This window comes from Uranotaenia lowii, chromosome 2 (genome assembly GCF_029784155.1).
Source record: "Uranotaenia lowii strain MFRU-FL chromosome 2, ASM2978415v1, whole genome shotgun sequence".
Taxonomy (NCBI): domain Eukaryota; kingdom Metazoa; phylum Arthropoda; class Insecta; order Diptera; family Culicidae; genus Uranotaenia; species Uranotaenia lowii.
The window spans coordinates 36,821,753-36,844,400 of NC_073692.1; the positions used below are offsets into that span (position 1 = coordinate 36,821,753).

Consider the following 22,648-nt stretch of genomic DNA (forward strand, 5'->3'; position numbering starts at 1 on the left):
GCAGTTCGTCTGTTGAGTCGATGGCTTCAATGACATCCGATGCATACTTTTTCCAATCTATATTCCTTGTGAGGTCATAAGGAATATTGATTTCTTCGGGTGGACTACGACCACTGATGATAGAAATATTGATAGGCAAATGATCGCTTCCCTGAGGGTCTTGGATTACCTTCCACGTACAATCCAAACTCAGAGAGGAAGAAGCTAAAGAAAGGTCTAAAATACTATGCTGTGATTGGGATCCATTAATTCGAGTCACTTCCCCATTGTTTAAGACAGTCATGTTGAAGTCGTCGCACAGCTCATAAATAATGTTAGCACGATCATCATCACGTGAGCTACCCCAGCCCACGCCATGGGAGTTGAAGTCTCCCAGAACTAGTCGGGGTTCTGGAAGAAGTGAAATAATATTCGCCAATTGGTTCCCGCTCACGCTTGAATTTGGCGGAATATATACCGAGGCTAGGCAAAGGTCTTGGCCTTTAATTCTAGCTTGGCAACTGACGACTTCAATACCTGGAGATGGTTGTAAGGGAATACGATAGAAAGAGTGGCATTTCTTGATCCCCAAAAGAACACCACCCCCTCTTTGACCATCACGGTCCAGGCGAATAATGTTGTGGCTGTGGAAGTTAAAATCTACGTTAGGAGAAAGCCAAGTTTCGCATAAGGCGAATACATCACAATTCAAATTGTGTACCAAAGCTTGAAAAGAGTCTAATTTTGGTAGAATACTTCTGCAGTTCCATTGTAATAAAGAAACAATTTCTCTTCCCTCATTGAATGAATTAGCCATCAAGAGAAATTGTTTCTGAAATGAGGGTCATGGTAAGAGCTTTCTTTTTTAAAATTTCTCTCAAAAGGGGTACAAAAATATTGATCATAGTCCTCCATCCTGCAGGTACGCTGAAGAAGTCCAGGATGAATGCAACGATTTCCGAGAATTTCATCTTACCATCGGCCGAAAAGCTGGGAAAACCATTCGACGATGGATCAGATGCAGTTTCTCTGGGAATTGTTGCATTCTTGTTAACTACTGATGGGCCTGAAGTTTGAAGGAAAGCCTGGGGTTTTGACTTCCCAGAAAGTGGAGGGAAGTCCTTCGGGGAAGGATTAAAACCCGGAGGACTCTGAATAGAAGGGGCAGAATTACTATTTCCACTTTGAGGATTTCTGTTAATTTTAACTTTGCTGGCAGCTAATCTGGTTTGTGTTTTAGTAATGCGTTTCCTTTTTGGAGCCTGTGAAACATTATTTTTTGAAAATGGCCCAGTTGATGTTCCTTCACATGGGTCCTCCCCTTCGGACTCATAATCACTTAGAAGGTCAAACTGGTTCTCTGAGACGATTGGCAAAGACTTCAAAACCATATCTCTATAGGACATTTTTACACGATTTTTTAAAGAAGTCTTGATTTTTTCCCGGCGCGATATGTACTTCGGACACGCCGAGAGAGCATGAGATGCTTCACCAGTGCAATACAAACACCTGCTTGCTGCTTGTATTGTACACGAAGCTTCCTCATGCTTCTCCCCGCACTTAGAGCAGCGTGCCTGATTGCAGCAGTAGGCGGCCGTATGATCCAACTGCTTGCACTTCTGGCAGAACATGACCGAAGGCACATAAAGTCTCACAGGTAGACGAACCTTTCCGATCGCAACGTAATCAGGAAGTGCAGTGCCGGAAAAGGTAACCCGAAAAGAGTTCGACAGGGAAAACTTCCGTTTTTCCCCCTCGCCAGATGCTGACATTAGTTGACGCGCGTCCAACACCTTGACCGTTGGAAGAGCAGGATCCTTGAATCGGCCAACCCCTGATTCCATTAGGTCATCGACGGTCAAACCCTCTTCGGTTACCACTCCGTCGATTTCCACGTCACGAGCGGGAACGTAAACGCGGTACTCGATCGTAAACCTCTCGTCACAAGCAATGGCGTTTGCTTCCTTCAGACTACCAGCGACAACGCGCATCTTGTTCCGACTCATCGACTGGTAGTTGATTATGGAAGGGTATGATCGGTCGAGGGTTCGGGAGATTGAAATCACGTTAAGTGGTTTCCCATTCGGTTTGGGCCGGATGTAGACCACCCAGGGACCTTTCGATTGAGATTGGTAAACCCGACGGCGAGGTGAAGCATTTGTCAACTTTGACACATTATCAGGGGGAGAATCTATTTGGTCTGATTTTTGGGAAATAATTTCTTTGCCGAAAATGAAGGGTGTTGAGGGGGTAGTAGGTTGAGAAACGGGGGTAGGGGAATCCTCCGTATCCGATATGTACATAGGAGGGTTGACGGTATTGGGGGAATTGTTTCCAAAATTCAACTCCCCGGATTGAATTTCTTCACGAAATGGAGGATGCTTATCGTCCTCGCCGTCGTCATCCACTTGTCGGTTGGTTTCCGACATAATGGGTCACAGTGGGGGGCGAAACAAAACAAAAGGGCGGAATGATAGATGAAGAAAGGAAAAATGAATAACCAAAAAATGATAACAATAAAATAAAAAATACTTATTTATATGATACAAAAAAGAATAGAAAAGAAGAAACAAGTTATGGGAGGGCACAAGATCAAAATTATTAGAAAAAAAAACAATTATTGGTTATATAAATGAATTATACTTAGCAATTTCTCTAAGAAATTATAGCAGCTCAATCCACGTCGAACACGTGCTTCTGCTTATGGCTGCCTATTGTGCTGATATCAGCTGGCGCCGACGGCCTTGAAAAAATCTCAACGCTATTGTTCAGGAACCATCTATGATGAGCGGGGCACACAATTTTAGAAAAAAAAAAAACACTTTTTTAATTGGGAAATCACGACCCTAACGGTGTACACAACCGGATTCAGAGGGAACACTTTCGCACACACTACTTTTTCGCGATTTGCTATCGAGCGGGAAACTAAAACACGTCCGCCTGTGGCGAGTAATGCGAGACGAATGCAGTTCTATAATAATGGAATAATAATAATAATGAATATTATTTTAAGAACAAACAGACAAAAGACGATATTGATTTTTTTCCGGCCTAATTGGACGTTTTGCTCAAATAGTTTTTTCTATTTGACGTTTTGGACGCTTCCTTACGTCGTTGGTCTAAAATGAACGAATTGATTAAAATTTTGGTGGCTCGGGTATATAATGGGGCCGCCTTGTGCTGTTTTCAGATAGTTTTCATAAAATTTTTGAAGCCGTTCCAAGCCAAACTGTCCCATATGTCTTTTGGGTCATTTTCACTTTTTTCCTGGAAACAGTCTCGTTTAGTGTTAACTTTCGAATAAAACACAAACAAGTATACTTTGTTCTCAACTTATACGAAATTTTGATTAAGGTGCACGCTCATTTTTATTTAACCATTTATGCCTTTTATTGAACCATTTTATGGTATTTCTGAAAGAACTGCCATAATTGTTGTTTTTCAATCATAATGAATTGTTGAATTTCAACCGTTTTAGGAGTTCATGATGAAAATAATGATAATGGTTAAAAATCAATAATAAAATGACTGAAAAATAAAGTCGCCATGTTTGAAATCGCAGCTCAAGTCTAGCGTAACATTTCAAAAGGGCGAAACTGCCAAATGTAAACAAATTGAGTTAACAGTCATTCCGAATGCACGCGGTTGCACTTTACCTTTCAAACGCGGTTTCACCTTAAAATTACTTAAAACTTTCAAAAAATTGATAAAATTCAATTGGGCGAAACTTCCTGTTGATGAATTTTCGTTGGAACGTGAAGTTACGCCTATTCAAAATGGAGTGAATTTTTCTATTCGTGTAGAGCCAAAAGGCGTAACTGAGTTGACCGTGTGTGACAAAACGGCCTAATTAGTTTTGGCGTGTTGGATGAATGGGCGTAACTTCAAAACCAAAACAAAAACGGCCGATCAATTGGGCGAAACTTGCAGGCGTAACTGAAATAAAAAACAATGATAGGGCGAAACTCGAAAATCTCTGTAATTGCGTGAAAAAAGTAAAGTTCTTGATAACCATCAAACAATAAGTGAATATAATGCACATTTTTTGAATTTGTTGATTAAAAAGTGGTCGATTTTATAAATAGGATTTGAATAGGTGTTCCGAATTTTCAAACGCGTTTTTCTCGTTTCGAGCTAACTGCTAGTTTCGCCCTTTTTAAATGTTACGCTAGAAGTGTCTGTTTTTTTTCGACTCCGCTTTACAATCTGTTTTGTTAGGTTTGCAACTTCCTGCAATTGACGAATTATTCTAATCGTATGTAGAAGTCGAATCGCAGTAAAATGGAAACAGTAGTCAATATACAATTTCATTGAAATTTGTTCACTCGCCAACTTTCTAATTCTTTTTTCAGGCAGTGCAAAATGAAAAACTTAGAGACGAATAAAAAGCCAGACGATAAATGACGCAACTTGTTGTCGGATCTGGTAGAGGGTTTCTCGATTCCCTTGTTCCGGTAGCGCTCCGGAAATTAGTTCAGGAAACAAGATGTGCCTTAAAGACATTGATGAGGGATGTCGTCTAACTTCCCTGAAGCTATGTGCCATGCCTTCCGAGGCCTATCACAGCACGGAATGGCCCAGTCAGTGGAATCCACCGAGAGGCTCAAAGGAAATCATCGAAAAATGAATATACATTTTGCTCAACATTTTGTTGTATTAAATGAAAAATAATAAATATAAGATAATTTTGATCGTAATGTTTTGAAAAATATTAAACTAATTGCGGAAATCTGCCTTCTTATTCATGAACAAATATTTATAAGCGTTTCGTTTTTCTGGAAACGGTTATTTTTCAAGCATTATCTTACTTTTCGAAAACGGATGAAAAGTAACCATAATGCCAGTTCTCCTTAAAATCTCATTCTACGAATTTATGCTGAAAACTCATATAACGAGTTAACCCAGGAAAACTTCGATTATGGTTATTTTTCAGGCATTAATGGTTTAACATATCCCAGCGTGTGGTTGTCTCTACGTTGATATTTCTACGCGAGAATGTCGCACTAGAGAAAATTCTATGAAAAAAGCAAATTTTATCAAAAAAGTCTCTTGCGATGAGTTTAAAATGTCAAATATAATGTTGTTCGAAGAAAAGATACAAGATTGATATTCTACTATACTGCCGCTGCTGGCAAGTCTGTCACCTATGCAAAAACAACGAACCGAGAAAAACGGCTTAAAAGATTTTTATAAACTTTCGTGGATTTCTCGGTTGAAACTTTACCTTTTCTACTTCTTTCTTCACAGATATTAAGATAATTGTTGTAGAATTTCGTCCAATGTGTTTTTGATTTGGAAGTTGTTGATGCGGAGGAGAAAATAATGATGGGACAGCCTTGCGAATATACTTCGCATGCGGATTAAATATACCCGCAAAGCTGTCCCATATTTGACTTTTCTTTTGTCAGTTGATCATTTGATTCTCTCTATCTGCGCTGTATTATTCACTTTACTGGTTGTTTACTGATAAAAGTAAGTTTGGAATGATGTTTATGACATGTTTAGATAGTCAAAGATAAAGAAAGTTTATCGTAATAATTGAGTGGGTCTAAAATAAAATGAATAACAACGTTCCATGAATAAAACAACCTGTACCATCATATTTTGGAAAGTTTTTCAGTCGATTATCTTTTTAGAAAGACTACCTTCAAATTAAATTAATGCTGAATTAGAAACAGCAAAGTATCTTGACTGCAAATATTTGATGAGAAAAATCAATTCAATATGACTTAAGCGTGTGCTGGAGGTACGCGTATTTTTGCTCATAGATTTTATAAAAGTCTAAGCAGCAAGTAACAGCATGACAAAAACTTAAAAAATATGGCATTGTAGCTGACTATTTTCCATGTTTTACAAAGAACAATTCAATAAGCTTCATGCGAAATTAAAAAAAAAAAACAGTTTGATGGAATTTACCCATTAGGCTAAACTTAGCTTTTAAAAATTATGGAGATTGCTATTTTTAACTTTACTGTACTGTTTTGTCGCACACATTGTATGAATATTTGTAAAATTAACGTAAATTAGAGGAGCAATTTTGAAGCATTCTGTATAAACAGACATATGGGACAGCTTTGCGGGTATATTTCATATGGGACAGACATGACTTGGTATTTTATTTTCATATATGTTGAGAACAAAGTCATGAAAATTTTTAGTCTAAATTGAAGAACTAACTGTATTTGATCGATTTTTGAGATAAACTGAAAAATGACAAAAATGCATATGGGACAGTCTTGCGAATAGCGGCAGTATACTGCCGCTAACGGCAAGTCTGTCACCTATGCAAAAACAACGAACCGAGAAAAACGGCTTTAAAGATTTTTAGAAACTTTCGTGGATTTCTCGGTTGAAACGTTTTCCATTTCTTTCTTCACAGATATTAAGATAATTGTTGTAGAATTTCGTCCAATGTTTTTTTTCGCTTTGGAAGTTGTTGATGCAGAGGAGAAAATAATGATGGGGCAGCCTTGCGAGTATATTTCGCATGCGTATTAAATGTACCTGTAAAGCTGTCGCTTATGTGGCATTTCTTTTGTCAGTTGATCATTAGATTCTCTCTATCTGCGCTATATTATTCACTTTACTGGTTGTTTACTGATGCAATTAAGTTTGAGATGATGTTTATGACAAATTTAGAAAAAGATAACGAATTGACAGAATTGAGTAGGTCTAAAATAAAATGAATAACAACATTCCATGAATAAAACAACCTGTACCTTCATCTTTTGGAAAGTTTTTCGAACGATTTTCTTTTTGGAAAGACTATACATACCTACGAATTAAATTAATGCTGAATCAGAAACAGCAAAGCATCTTGGCTGCAAATATTTAATGAGAAAAATCAATACATTATGACTTACGCGTGTGCTACCAGGTACGCGTATTTTGGTTCATAGATTTTATGAAAGTCCAAGCAGCCAGTAACAGCATGACAAAAATCTAAAAAAAAAAAATATGGCTTTGTAGCTGACTATTTTCCATGTTTTACAACGAACAATTCAATAAACCTCATGCGAAAAAAAAAACAGTTTGGTGGAATTTACCCGTTAGGCTAAACTTAGCTTGTAAAAATGATCGTAATTGTTATTTTTGACTTTACTGTACTGTTTTATCTAGTCTAACTCCCGTAATTTCAATGAATGATTCTTTGGCCGCACACATTGTATGAAAATTTGTAAAATTAACGTAAATTAGATGAGCAATTGAAAAGCATTCTGAAAAAATAGACATATGGGACAGCTTTGCGGGTACATTTCATATGGGACAGACATGACTTGGTTTTTTTTTCATATATGTTGAGAACAAAGTTATGAAAGTTTTTAGTTTAAATTGAAAAACTAACTGTATTTGAACGATTGTTGAGATAAACTGAAAAATGACGAAAATGCATATGGGACAGTCTTGCGAATAGCGGCAGTTTAGGCCTTCAAAAAATCCATGATCACGTTTTTCGAGTTTTAAACCACTGTGCAGTGCTGCTAGGTGCGTTACTAAAATCAGTATTTGCTTATCAAACTGATTATAATATTTCTGAATTGATTAATTTTTTTAACTATCAACAGCTGAACGATTGAATTCATTACGGGGCGTTCCTAAAAGGATGAAGATAAGCCATTTTGCAAATGAATTTTCAAGGTGAATTCAAAACATCTGAAATATATTTTCATGTACTTCTTGATAGATTAAAAAGGCGTTGTTTCTAACTTCTAAACGTATGAATATTTATTTATTTAAGTCTTTGACTGCCGTCATACAGACCGAGTATTAAAATTAACTTATGATTAAATTAAAGTTATGTTAATGCTAGGGAACGTCACGGATTGCACATTTAAACATTGATTTGGATACATTGAAGTCAAACAAGTGTGACACATCGTTGAAGACTTGACAACATCGATTAAGCGGGTGGTTTTGTCCAAAAACTGTTCTGCTTCTAGGTAGCCAAAAGGTGGTTTGGTTGCGCAAACGGCGTGCTGGGGCGTGTAAACTCAAGCTTTGGAGCAATTGTGGACAGTCAACAGTGTTTGTCAGGATATCGTATACAAACATTCTTTGCAAATATGTTCTTCTTTGACTCAGAGTCGATATAGACAGAAGAGCGCATCTTTGTAAGTAAGGCGGTAGCCTTACGGGGTCTCGCCAGGGCAGTCGACGCAGAGCATAACGAAGAAATTTTTTATGAACTCGTTCGATCCGTTCGATATGAACACAGTGGTAGGGTGCCCAAACTGGTTCCGCATATTTCAAGACACTTCGCACTAAAGAGCAGAACACTGTCTTGAGAGCATATGGGTCCTCGAAGCTTAAAGTATTTCTTCGCAGGAATCCAAACATAGCGAAGGCTTTAGCTGTTGTTGTCGCGATATGCTGATTAAACGATAGCTTCTGATCAAAGGTTACTCCTAGATCCTTAATGGTGACAACTCTTTCAAGCGGAGTGCCACCAAAAGCGTATTCGAAGGCCACGGAGGTTCTGGTTCTAAAAAAACTGATACACTTGCACTTATCGGCGTTTACTTCCATCCCATGTTTTCCACACCATGCGAGTAGTCTATTGATGTCTTCTTGAAGCGCAGCACAGTCCACTCTCGAGTCAATGATCCTGTAGATTTTCAAATCGTCTGCGAACAGTAGCTTTGGCGATTGAATGAAAGTTGCAAGATCGTTAATGAAAATCACAAAGATAAGCGGTCCTAAGTGACTTCCCTGTGGAACACCAGACGGCATATCGAAACTAGTAGAATGAATTCCACAAATATTTATAAATCCATGACGATGTAACAGGTAGGAATGCAACCATTTGATTGCCCATTCTGGGAATCCGTAGCGCTTAAGTTTCTCGATCACGATCATATGCGGCACTTTATCAAAGGCTTTGGCAAAGTCGACATATATTGAGTCCACCTGCAGTTTTTTACCAATCGCTGTATGCAATTCACTGGCATAGCACATCAAGTTGGTCAACGTCGATCTTTTCCGAATAAACCCGTGCTGGACCTCGGCAAGTAACGGTGTAGCTGCTGAATAGAGCCTTTCGTACATCAAAACTTCGAGCACTTTTGAGAAACAGCAGAGTATTGAAATTGGCCGGTAGTTCTCCACACGATGAGCATTTCCAGACTTATGAATTGGAGAAATTGAAGCAATTTTCCAACGGCTAGGAAAAACTCCTTCTGAGATGGATCGGTTGAAAATTAGACAAAGCGGTGTTGCAAGGGAAACAGCTATTCGCGAAACCAACGACGATGGAATTCCATCTGGACCTGGACCTTTCGATGGATCAAGTTTACTGATAATGTTTAGCACCTCTTGCTCGGTAAATAGAGGCTGGGGTAGCCTGACGTCATAGTTCGACAGATTTCCAAAATAGGTATCAGCAAAGTTAGGAGTTGACGAGCTATATACGCTGCTGAAAAATTCGGCAAACAAATCAGCTGATTCTCTGATACTGCTCGAGGTGCATCCATGAAACGATACAGAAGATGGAACCGGATTTTTAAGGCGGCGGCTGTTCATGAACTTCCAAAAGCTGGATGGATCTTCCTTAACGTTGCGTTCGATGTTTGATATGTATCGTTTAAAGGCAGTATTTCGCAGGGCTGAGTACTCGACTTCTAAACGAGACAAGATCGATTTGTTTTGATCAGATTTCTCCTTGAAGTAACGTTTCCGAGCTTTGCGAACTGAATTGCGGCTTCTTCGTAGTTCAGAGTTCCACCAAGGGAGCTTAAACGGCTTATGCCTGCTTGGTCGTCTAAGAGGGGTGTTCTCACGCAGTATAACCCAAAGTTGGTCATAAAAGGTAGAAAGTGCACTATCAATATCCAGATTGGCAAACTCTGAGTGCCAATTTTTTTCGGCTAACGAATCTATCACACGACCGGTATCACAGTGCGTAAAATCTAAGCTACAAGTATCGGGGCGAACTGTGTCGATAATCTCTTCATAAGTATTGTCAATCAATAAAATTGAAGCATGATGATGTCGATCGGTATTTAAAATGGCGTGCGGCGGGTTAACAGTTTCTGTAAGATCTGGTCTATTCACAAATATGAGGTCGAGGATTCTCCCATTGACATTTACGAGCGAACAGATCTGAGATAAACCAGATGCAATAGTGCACTCAATTACAGCCAGTTCCTGTTCGGTTGAGGCGTTTACTGGCAGAAAACTATCAGTATCCTCGTCAAAACTCCAGTTTAAGTTCGGTAAGTTATAATCTCCGGCAACGACGATAATATCTTGACTAGTTGCGGTATTCGTTAGCTGATCAATTGCTGACATATGGGACAAATATTGAGCAGTTTCGCTATTAGGTCTAAAGTAAACACAGCACAAGTATACGAAACGGCACTGATCTTTGATTCGAACAACGATTTGCTCTAGATGATCGCAACCAGGTACTGCTACAGAGACTGCATCGATGCCATGCCTAACTGCTATCAATACGCCTCCACATCGTCTTAGTTGACTTGTGTTCGAATTTCTGTCGTTGCGGTAGATGCTGTAGTTTAAGGCTAATTCAGAGTTTGTTATGTCATCCTTCAACCAAGTTTCTGTAATCATAACAATGTCGTATTCACATGAAGACAGCGCGAGCAGAAATTGGTTAGTTTTTGTACGCATACCGCCTGCATTCTGATAGTATACAGTTAGTTGGCTGTTAACGATAGAGCGATTTTGCATAGATGAGCTAGCAGATGTTGCAGAAGGAGGTAGTACTGGTAAAGGCAAGGTAGTGACGGCGGATTCTAATTCGGCTAAGTGATGGTTATCAACGTCCAGTTGACCATTCATATTGGCGTCGCAAAAGGCGTCTGTTGATTCGATTTGAAATCGAGTCGCGGCTGTTTCGGAACGGGTAAAAAACTCTCAGGCGAGTTATCAACAAACTGCCGAAAACGGATTCCTGCTGGCCAAGTTTCGGACGACAACGCTTTATCTTTATAATCGAGTGAAACACCAACTTTGAAGGATACAAACGAAAGCGTGCTGACTTCTCTGCCCCTAGGAACCAACTTTTTAAGCTGGACTTCATCGGTTCCAAGTTGAGAGCGCACGAATTGCAGAACACTATCATCGGGCGCGTTTGGAAGAATGCCAGAGAGATAGAGCCAAAATGACGGAGGTGTTGTATAAAGGTTGTTGTTTGTCGTGATTTCGTTATTAGCTGCACCGGTACCAACCGCACATAACAAGTTTGGTTGTCGTGCAGGAACGCTTTCTGTAACTATGATTTTTTCACGGCGACGCTTAAGATGGGCGGATGAAACAGCGGCTGAACCCACGGAGGACCTATTTCTCGGATTAAGAATTGGAGTAGCGCAACCGTTCACCGGAAGAGGATTTACTCGCAGTTCGTTTCGAATTTCTTGAAGAATACTTCCGCGGATCTCAGTTTTAAGTGAATGCAAAATCATCCAAGTGAATGATTGAAAGCCCCGTCTATGTTGACTTTGAAAATAATCGCCTACATGCTCTGATTATTTGAAACATAATAATTCACTTCATCGTGTAACAGAAAGTTGTTATTTCGTTCAGATAAATTATGCGTTTAATTTAACATTGGAATAGAAATCAACGGGAAAGTTGCAAATTCTCAGCACTCATGAAAAGGTTTTTCAATAACAATGCAATTAAAAAAATATAATCATTTTCCAAATATTTATCAATGCACTTGGCACCCCTGAACACCCAAAAAAATCAAAACACGAACATCTGTGTATAGCTTTTCCACAGGGCGAATTTGTCGATATTAGTACCGGAAAATCGTGTTTATCGTGCGCCCTTCTGAAAATCGATTCTGTTAGCTCATGGTTTGAGGTTATGACTGAGGCCTCCTGCTAAGGTGGTGTTCGTGGAGAACTATCAATATATCCTAAGAGTCCTATTTGCTGCTAGTAGTATTCGTGTCATAATCCAGTGCGAGCTACTAACACTTTTTAATTTTGGGACAATTTGTCACGTGTTTGCCAGCTGGCTGCCCGACTTTTGTACTGCCATTTTTGGAGGTTAATGTTCCCGTTCTCATTCGTACACGCCAGTAGGACCGGTAAGTGTGCGTGTGAAATGTCAAAAACAAGTCTGGAGGAGCTACGGATCAGAATTTTGTACATGCGTCGTGAAAATTCAACTACACGCACACAGAAATAGCAAAATCGTTGAATGTGGCGAAATCAACCGTCACCAGCGTAATCAAAGTGTTCAGGGAAGGTATATCGACAACTCGAAAGCTGTGATCTGAGGGAAATCGAAATCCGACAGCCGCAGTGACGAACAGAAGAGTGGCTAGCACTTTCAAGTTAAACTTCAATCTCTCCGTGCGAGATATCGGCAATAAGTTGGGAATATCGTCTGCAACTCTGCATCAAGCTTAAAACGATCCGGGCTATCGACTTATAAGAAGGTAGTGACTGCTAATAGCAATGAAAAATAAAACCTTACGACAAAAGCTTTCGGAAGCTGTAAACGACATTGATGACAAAGTTTGATTATGTGGTAATGGACGACGAAACCAACGTCAAGGCAGACTTCAGACAGCTTCCGGGACAAGAGTATTTTACAGCAACCGGAAGGGGAAAGGTGGCAGACATTTTCAAGCACATTAAACTATCAAAGTTTTCTAAGAAATATCTCGTTTGGAAAGCTTTTTGTACCAGTTGCTTGAAAAGCTACATTTTTTTGCAACCGGGACATTTAACCAGGAAATTTACGTGAAAGAGTGTCTTCAAAAGCGTTTGCTGCCTTTCCTGAAGAAACATGACTTGTCTGTGCTGTTTTGGCCGGATTATGCATCCTGCCATTATGAAAAAAGGCCTTAGAGTGGTATGCCGCTAACAACATTCAGATTGTGCCCAAGGATGAGAACCCTCCCTACACACCAGAACTTCGCCCAATCCAAAAATATTTGGCGATAGTAAGGCAGAACCTTAAGAAGACCCAAAAAACTATTAGCAGCGAGAAGCAGTTCGAAGCAAACTAGTGTTCTGCGGCAAAGAAAGTGGATAAGGTGACTGTACAAAATCTGATGGCAGGCGTCAAATGAAAGGCTCGCTTATTTGGACTAGGTCAACTGGAATCTTAACTGAGAATTTTTTCCGTATTTTATACATATTGAATTTCAAAATGAAAGATATTTTGATTTTTTTTTTTTATAAACAAATACCCGATTTACATGCAATTAAGTCTAACCACTTTTCGATCTGAACACCCTTTATTCAAAGACGTCGCTAGCACGAAAATCACAGTAAAAGGTATAGGTCAGTAACGGTTGCTGCGAGAAAGTAAATATATCCATGTTAAAAACTTGACACAAAAATATACCATCCGAATAACGTGAGGTAGCCCAAGACTTGAGCTGGAAGAAAGGACCTTTGCCGGACAGAGAGGAGCTTAAACAGACAAATCGACCGACCGTCCGTCCGTACTGATGATGACGATGATGACGTGGACGGCGGATGTCGATGTCGATGATGGACAGGAAAGAATATTGATTAAACACCTCGGGTCGTAAAAAAGTACTACAACAGAAGCTCAATCAATTTGGGATGGCTAACAACATCCTTTTGTGGAGGAAAAATAGAGAACGGGTGAAGCACGAAGGGGATTGTTAGGTGAAATTTCTTGAAACTTAGAAAACACCACCGGGTAGATGTGTACTATAAGTACATAGTACTGCCGGCAAAATAAAAACAGATTGAAAGAGAGAGAACAACAGTGGTCGTCATGCACCGATTTTTAATTGGATACTAGAACAAAAATTTCAGAATTTTTCCAACAAGGAGACATGTTGATTTGATGATTTGTAACTGGTTTATTGAAATTTTTTAATCAAAACAAACAAATAAAGTTGTACCAATGTAAATTTCTGAAAACAGGGGGAATATAGTCTCGCTTTTCCACCACCCACCGAGATGGTGCCTCGAAGAATGCAAAGATGCGGTTTGCGAGGTGATGGGTGGTGGTGCCAGTAAAATGTTTGTATTTGAGTGGGTGTATTTGCGGGCATCATTGGTGAAGGTTCGCTTCAAGGTCATTTTATCCTTTCGGAGGACGGACCGGGTGCCCCTGTACAATTTGATGTAGGCAAATCCAAATTGGCCCATGTTTTGCCACCCCGGGACTAGAACGGATATCTCGTTGGTTATATAAACGAAGAGGGTGGTGAGCGTATAAATTTGCTCGAGCAAACCGACCGGTACCCCATTAGTAAATATACGAGGTGAACAAAAGGTACGACTGCCTTGAGAGAAGATGCCTAAATTTATCAATTGATTTTGTAGTTTTTGTGTTGTGAAGGGAGTAGAGATCGTAAATTTGCGAACTGAGCTGGGGTGTAGAATAGAAAAGGTACGAGTCGAAGCAATGAATTTAACAGTGTTTTTGTAATCTACTTGGAACCGATCATCGAAAAGAAAATGTGAACATTGAAAAGGCGGCAGGATAATGAATAATATGTCGGATTAGACTGAGTCGATTTGGGGTCATTTTTGAGTTACTCAAACCCTTGGGTCTAAAAAGTTTCGTTTTGGTTCAAAACTCATCCATGATTTTTGGTTGATTTTTTAAGTAACGGTTACAAGAGTAAATTTGAACTTTTAGGTTTGTACAGGATGGCCAGCGAGGTTCCATTTTCAAATTCTCGGTTTTTTCCCTGTTTTTCGATTGACACTTTATGATCCTCCCAGTTTTAAAATACACAAATGAATATGTTTATCACGGTTTTTATTTAACCAAAATAATTTTTTTTAATGTAAACGTAAATATGTGAGCGGACTTAAAAATTCTAGCTATTCAAACATCAAATTCAAAGGTTATTTAGATAACGATGTTGTTTGTTGGGATTTCTACAGAAAATAGTTTTAGCGGCTTTAAATGCAAAGAAGTAGGAAAATAATTAAGGCCCTTAGGATCGGATGGATGAGGTGTCAAAATTATCAATTCTGAGTTAAGTACTTATACCAATCGATTTTTCATATCTAAATCTATAACTGGTGCAACTCATATTTTTTATATTATTTTGTCAACACTTTTCGATTGAATTAAAACGATGATGTTACAATTAAAAATTAGTTTATCGCATACGGAATTTGACTATTGAGCTCTGGTTTCTGAATTCTGAAATATAATCATCAACGATAGATTTCGGGTGAATTACGGATCTAAACTTAAATCAATTGATTGATATTCTAATTTCTTTTCTCGGCAATTTTGAAAACAGAATCCGCTGTATCTTATTCCTCTAAAGTATTCTGAAATTTTGTATCGATTCTCGTTTTAAATACCGAGTAAGGTTTTTAATTGTATAATTGTAATTTTTTCTAGAGCCTGAGTTCTGGGTGCTAGATTCGGGACATGCCATTTTTAAACATTTCGGACCAAATACGAGATATCTGGATTTTCGCTCGCCGCAGGTGTGCTACACTTAGAAGCATAATTCAAAAGTTCTTTATTTTATCATTAAACTTACTTCGATAAAATTGAACATAACATTTGCCGTTACTTAAAGCAGTGAAATTCGTGGAATTTGATTCAATGATTGAAAACATTAATATGATGAATAATAACTATGAACACACACATATAGGATCTCAGTGAAACTCCATGTTTCTTTGGAGAGATCTAATTTATTTACTTAACTCTAAGGCGTACATCTTTCAAGGATATGATGGCTAGCATCTCACAAATGCTAAAACCACCAGAACACAGAAAGAGTACTATGTTTGCCGTGATCGAGATTTGATCTCATGAACTATAGCTTAGAAGCTCTAGGCCACGGCCGGCGGCGCTAATTTCAAAGATATAGAGTGCCGAATTTCGGTGCCTAAGGTGTTAAAAATTAAGGTTGCCGAGGTTTATTTAGTGTTTATGTGAAATAATATTCAGAAATATTGAATAATGATATCAATATTGAAATAATGACAGACAGAAATTTTCACAAAAACCATCAGCAGGCTCGATTCATCAAAAGAAATAAAAACTATGTTGATTTTTCAGAACAAAATATTCAATTTTTCCGTACAAACCTCAAAGTTCAAATACTCTTGTAAACGTTACTTAAAAATTCTGTAAAAAAAATCATAGATGATTGTTGAATCAGAACGAAGCCTTTTGTACCCCAGGGTTGTAGAAACTGAAAAATGACCCCAAATCGACCCAGTCTAATGTCGGATGCCTATCGCAGCACTTCGTGTGGTACAAAGCCATCAAATTGCAATTTAACTCATCAGTTTGTAACAATGACTAACAAGAAGCAATGTAAAAAAATCTTTTTTTATGTTGATATGCATTAAAGAACTTCTTCATAAGACACACCACGAGTCTTGGAAATCTAAATTGAACAAAAATTCTTACAGTGAAAACCTTAAAAAAAATTATCACCATGGGTGCACGCATGCTTGTCCAACACCTCGCAAACAGAACAGAGCAGAGAACGAATTACACTTTTATCATTTCGTTTTCCGAGTGCACTGCTCAGCCGATCAACGTTCACTTATCTTTTTGCCGAGTGCGCCCGATTGCGGTTGCTCTGACGGTCGGGTGGACGTCGCACACAGGGGTAAATGCACCTAATATGCGATCAAAATTATTTGCGGACGAACGGTAAACGGTAGACATTTGATGTCTTCGCAACATTTTTATATTTTAAGATGATCTATCAAATTCTTGAAAGAAAAAAGTGATTTTTTCACCAGGAAGGGAGATAAAAAAAAATGATTTCTTGATACAATTAGTTTAGAGACTTGATGTCTTCACAAAAGTTGTAGATCTTATTATTTTAAGCAACTTTGTTGAAGACACCATCAAGATCGCATGAAAAACATAAAAGTTACGAGCATTTTAAAAATAACGAGCATTTTAACAAGTAATTTTGAGATTTTATTTAATATCTTTTTTAGTATACGATTTACAAACTTGGTATATTTGAAAAAGTTGTTCAAATTGTTAAAACACACAGTTTTGTGGAACATCTCAACTACATATTTCAACTAAGAAAGGAGATATACTACAAAATATAAAAAATAATGCCTTTTTTCAGTAAGTTATAACTTAAGAGTTCGGACGAGTTCGGATAATTTTTTGAGTGGGTTTTGTAGGTCAAGTTATTGGCTTTCCATTGATATATAAATAAAACATTAGTTTTGGATAGATTTTCTGCAAACTAGCTATCAAAAATGAGATTTTTCCTCTAGAAACACTTAAAATTCGAAGAAAAAAAAAACCCAATATTTCCTGTTTTTAGAGGAAAAATCTCATTTTTGATAGCTAGTTTGCAGAAAATCTATCCAAAACTAATGTTAAATGTATATATCAATGGAAAGCCAATAACTTGACACAAAAACCCACTCAAAAAATTATCCGAACTCGTCCGAACTCTTAAGTTATAACTTACTGAAAAAAAGGCATTATTTTGGATATTTTGTAGTATATCTCCTTTCTTAGTTGAAATATGTAGTTGAAATGTTCCACAAAATTTTGTGTTTCAACAATTTAAAGAACTTTTTCAAATATACCAAGTTTGTAAATTGTATACTAAAAAAGATATTAAATAAAATCTCAAAATTACTTGTTAAAATGCTCGTTATTTTTAAAATGCTCGTATCTTTTATGTTTTTCATGCGATCTTGATGGTGTCTTCAACAAAGTTGCTTAAAATAATAAGATTTACAACTTTTATGAAGACATCAAGTCTCTAAACTAATTGTATCAAGAAATCATTTTTTTTTATCTCCCTTCCTGGTGAAAAAATCACTTTTTTCTTTCAAGAATTTGATAGATCATCTTAAAATATAAAAATGTTGCGAAGACATCAAATGTCTACCGTTTACCGTTCGTCCGCAAATAATATTGATCGCTTAATAGGTGCATTTACCCCTGTGTGCGTCGCTCGCTCTAAAGAAAAGAGAGGGAGCTGGCTAGAAAATTGTGCTCTAGCGACGCTGCTGTGTAGCTCAGTGTATCAGATGCCAGAAAGATTTCAATGCAGGAATGTTTTCTTCAAAAAGCCGTTATGCAGTGCGGAACAGTACATCAGTCGAAGATATTCAATGTAGATTTATGTATGAACTATTTTTGTACGTAGCCGGGCCGGGCACTTCCTAGCAAATTATTTGAAAAACATGGGGAAAACCGGGTAAATAATCTGGAATTTTCCATTTCAAAAACCGAGCAATATCTGGTCAAATCTAAGGAAATTCCAGACATTTATCTAGTGAAGAAAAACGACTTACATTTTTTTGTCACAACACATCAGCAGTGATAAATTTATGTTTAAAGCATACGAAGGAAAGTTTTGGTTTGATTTTTGAGGAAACAAACTTTCACAAATCCAATTTTCAACAAACAATTCTAAACTGAATTCGATTTCCTTGTTTCATTTTCCAAATAATGTGGATACGACTGGGCAAAATCCAAGTAGTTTTTTGCATCCGCAAATTGCTGTAAACTTAGGTTTATGTATTTTTAATATCGTACGTGGGAAGCATTAATTTACAAAAGCAGCAATTCGAACAGTAACATTTACTAAAATTATCCAAAAATCTTTGTCTTTTAAACAAACCGTGAACATTACGCAGGGATCTGGGACAAATTTTAATAATAAAACTTCAAAACTTTCACAAATCGTAAAATTTAGGATTTATCTTCCTTAACCGCTACGTTTTTGATATTTTTCGACCGAAGAAAGCTTTCGTAGCTAATCATTTGTCCTGGTGCAGAACATCAATCTAGAGGAACTCGCTCAGGAATGAAAATATAGGTGTTTTGGGCAAAGTTGTTAATTCGCATATTTTGATATAAAATTTAAAGGCGAGAGATTTAAAAATAGCGCGATAATAACTATAACTTTTTTTAGAGCATTTTTCAAGTATTTTTTTTTAATTCAACCGTATCTCCTTGGGTTAAGACTGTAGAACTTTGATATGTTAAGCAAAGTTGTGTATTTTGTTGAGATAAATAACTTTGTAGAAGAAACTTAAGCTCTAAAATACTAAACAAGAAAGTTATGATTTATTTTTCGCTATTAGTGGACTTCTAAACTTTATATTTCATATCAAAGTATGCGCTTTTTTATACAGAGCAATGTTGTCGAAAACACCAACATTCTATCTTAACTACCTTTGGCGTTATTAATTTAGTTCCGTTAGATTTATGTTCTGCATTGTAAATTCTGACGCACTTCCAAACATCGATCCAGACGCAACCGATGAAGACAAACCGAGTTTTCTGTAAAGCTTCTCTTTCGCCCGAGTGCGAAGGAATTTATCTGCACAGAGAACGCACTTCATCAGTTTGCTTGCTTCTCTTGCCCACACTTGGGTGGACGCTTGGTCGCTCTGGAAGAAACGGAGCATTTTTTGAAGATTCTCCGCTTGGGAAGAGCACAGCGAAAAAAGTACACGCTCTTACTCTGAACGGGCAAATCTGAGGAGCGATTCCAAGCATGGGTGCACGGATTCACCTCATTTTCTCAAAGTTGACAATTGCTTGCATTAAAAAACTACCAATAAATCGTACCTTGATACCTAAACTTGGTAAAAACGAACTATCAAGGTTGAATCAAAAGGCATCTTTTTGTCACTTCATCTTTGAACTTCCATAACTTTTAACTCTGATGATATTTTTTGATCAAATTTTCTGATCAACTATCACACTATTGTTCTACAAAATTTGTGTCTTGAGATACAGTATTTCTAAGAGAATCTTTTTTTTTTGACTTATGCCATTCAAACCTCAATAACTCATAAACACCTGTGGCTTGAAAAGCAGCATTTTCATAGCTTCCGGGACTGTCAACCAAGAAATTTACGTGAAAGAGTGTTTGAATGAACGTCTGCTGCCTTTCCTGAAGAAACACGGTTGTTTCGTACTGTTTTGGCATCTTGCCATTACGGTAAAAAGGCCATGAAGTGGTACGCCGCCAACAACGTGCAGGTGGTTTCCAAGGACAAGAACCCTCCCAACACGCTAGAGCTCCGCCCAATTGAGAAATACTGGGCTATTGTCAAGCGGAACCTAAAGAAGACCAAAAAACTGCTAAGGACAAGTAGCAGTTCAAAGCAAACTGGCTTTCTGCGGCGAAGAAGGTGCACAAGGTGGCTGTACAAAATCTGATGGCAGGGGTTAAGCGTAAGGCCCGGCAATTTGGATTTGGAAAAGCGGAAGCCTAACTGAATATTTTTCCTGAATTTTATACTAATTAAATTTAAAAAAGAAATTTAATTTGATTTTTTAAATAAACGATTTCACCGATTTACACGCGTTTTACTTTGACCAAATTTTGACCGTATCACCCTTTATTATGAAAATAATAGACACAGTAAATAATCTCAATCAAAAATTTAAAATAATTAACGAAACCTACAAAGCTTACAAAATTTGTTATAATTATAAATATAAAGTTTCGAAAATTACTGAAAGTTAAATGACTTATTTTGATTTATATTTTATGTGAACCCGAGCAAGGCCGGGTAAAATCAGCTAGTATTTTATAAATATCAGATTTACAAAATATTTCAAATGCACTAGGAAAGAAAACGCGAAATATGCTCGATAACTTCATTGTTGGTCAAAAATTGATTTCATTTTCAATTTCAATATTTAAAAGTTAAAATATCAATTTTATCAAGCAAATAAGCAAAATTATGGTGAAAATCGTTCTTCGGTACTAACTTTTTTCACCGACTATAACAATCATAGAAATTTCATCTACACTTTAATTCAAAGCATATTTTGTACTCCACCTCAAGTTCCATCACTCACTGATAACCAGTATTATAGGTATCAGAGTAAACAAATATTACGCCATCTGTGGAACGCCGCAGAACGAGAAAGTAACGAAGAACCGCAGTTTTCTGACACTGACCAACCGCAAAAAAATGCAACTCATTTCTATGTTCACCACTACGTATTTTGCATCAAAAGCGGAAAGGCGCCCATGAGAGCGGAAAATTTTTACCACTAGACAGCACCGCACACTCAAACCCTCACCTTCTCCAATTTTCCCGGCTCATTGCTGCTGCTGCTACTTACTGCCAATTTAAAAAAAAAACTGTTCTAGGAGTGGCTTGTTTATCGTGGTCAGATATTAGTCGCAGTTTATCTACATACATTTTATGACGCTGTTTCACTCGCAAACTATCCATAGGTTGCACCTCTCTGGGGGGAAGCTCATTAGTCTGCATATATGTGTTGTAAAGAACGTCTGAACACGTTTTCAGCTAAGGCATGTCACCCCTTCTGGCCACCACTTTTGCTAACGATTGTTTCGCGCAAAAACCTAAATTGGGTGCCGACTCTCTGATATCTACCCTGCAACGTCTTCCCAAACAAATCCATAATAAACTTAACCATATACCTAGTTATCAACATTTGTATCGTAATGTATTATTTTGAGGATAAACGTGATTAAATGATTCGATTGTGACAGTTTTGAGTTGATTCGGCAAAGTTTCGAATGCATAAAAATAAGAAAATAAAAATAGCTGAGATTTCTGGTAAGGAACCTTAACCCACCAAATGATTCTATACTCTTGTAAAAAATACTTCTTTACCTATATACAAAAATGAATGTTTGTCTGTCTGTCTGTTCCCTATAGACTCGAAAACTAGTTTTTGGGGTCGGAGATGGTTTCAATACTTTCAAACTGCTCCGATTTAAAGGAGACGGCGGTGGGGGTGGGGTGGGGGTCGTTGGTCTCTCACAAACAGATTAAAAAATATGAAACAAGTTTGTTTTAAATCATTGATTTTGTCCATTCTTAAAATTAATTTTTTGCCAACATGAGAAGAAACAAAGTATTTCATGAAAAAAAAACCATTTCGAAATAAAAAATCGTAATCCATTGAAAAGTATTGTAAAATTAAAGGATTTGCTTTCTGGAGCTTTTAATAATTACATGACATGTTTTTGCAAATGTTTTAAATCAACACGCTTATTGGCTATGCAAAGCAGTATAATGCGATTCTTATTTTCATCCTACGGTTAACCAGCTGTCAAAATAATAAAATTAAAAAATATTTACCTATTTTGAATTTTTTGTATGACAACAAATATCATTTCTGGGGTACAAGTCAGGTTTAGTTTTTGTACAAATGCTATGTATTGCAAGAACCAAGAAAGAGATCTAAGTAAGCATCGTTTGCTTGAAGACGTGTTTGACGTCCACTCCCGATTTTTTTGTTCAAACTTCATGAAATTTGGAAAAATTATCGAAATAAAGGTTTGAAGAAATGAAAGGAACACGAGATCGACTGGCAACCAGAGAGGCAGCACACGCGTTTTGACGAGGGAAGTGAGATTGAGTGTTGGAATTGCGGAAATTGAAATAGGCTTCAAGTGATTGATTCAAAAGGGAAAGCACTTGGCCTTCCAGACAGACCCGGAGCTATCAACACAGAGAAGAGGAGCACTAAAAGGATCACCAGGATAAGTAAACTGTTTCTTTGTAAATTGTTTAAATTTTCAATGATTTGAGAATATTTCCATAAAGGTATATAATGTGGGATGCTTTTACGTATGTTCATATTTTTCATATCTTTCCTATTTAACGACATTCTGGGAATTTGAATAAACAAGGCGAAGATATTCAGTGATATTTTAATTCCATAAAAATAAATGCAAGTTTATGCAAGTGCGAAAAGATATAAGTTTCATCATAACTTCAAC

The 22,648-nt window shown here is 37.4% G+C and overlaps 2 protein-coding genes across 3 annotated transcripts in view; one reads left to right on the forward strand and one right to left on the reverse strand.

Annotated features, from left to right (window-relative positions):
• LOC129747679 (UDP-glucosyltransferase 2-like) overlaps positions 1–22,648 on the forward strand; it is an 80,849-nt gene that overhangs the window by 22,656 nt on the left and 35,545 nt on the right. The window contains exon 1 of one of the 2 annotated variants that reach the window (XM_055741992.1): positions 22,398–22,412. The exons of the other annotated variant lie outside the window; for it this stretch is intronic. The gene's annotated coding sequence lies outside the window, so the exon portion shown is untranslated. Of the gene's footprint in view, positions 1–22,397; positions 22,413–22,648 lie in introns of those variants that run through there. 2 annotated transcript variants of the gene reach the window in all.
• LOC129747675 (uncharacterized) overlaps positions 1–22,648 on the reverse strand; it is a 51,266-nt gene that overhangs the window by 13,451 nt on the left and 15,167 nt on the right. The window lies entirely within an intron of this gene.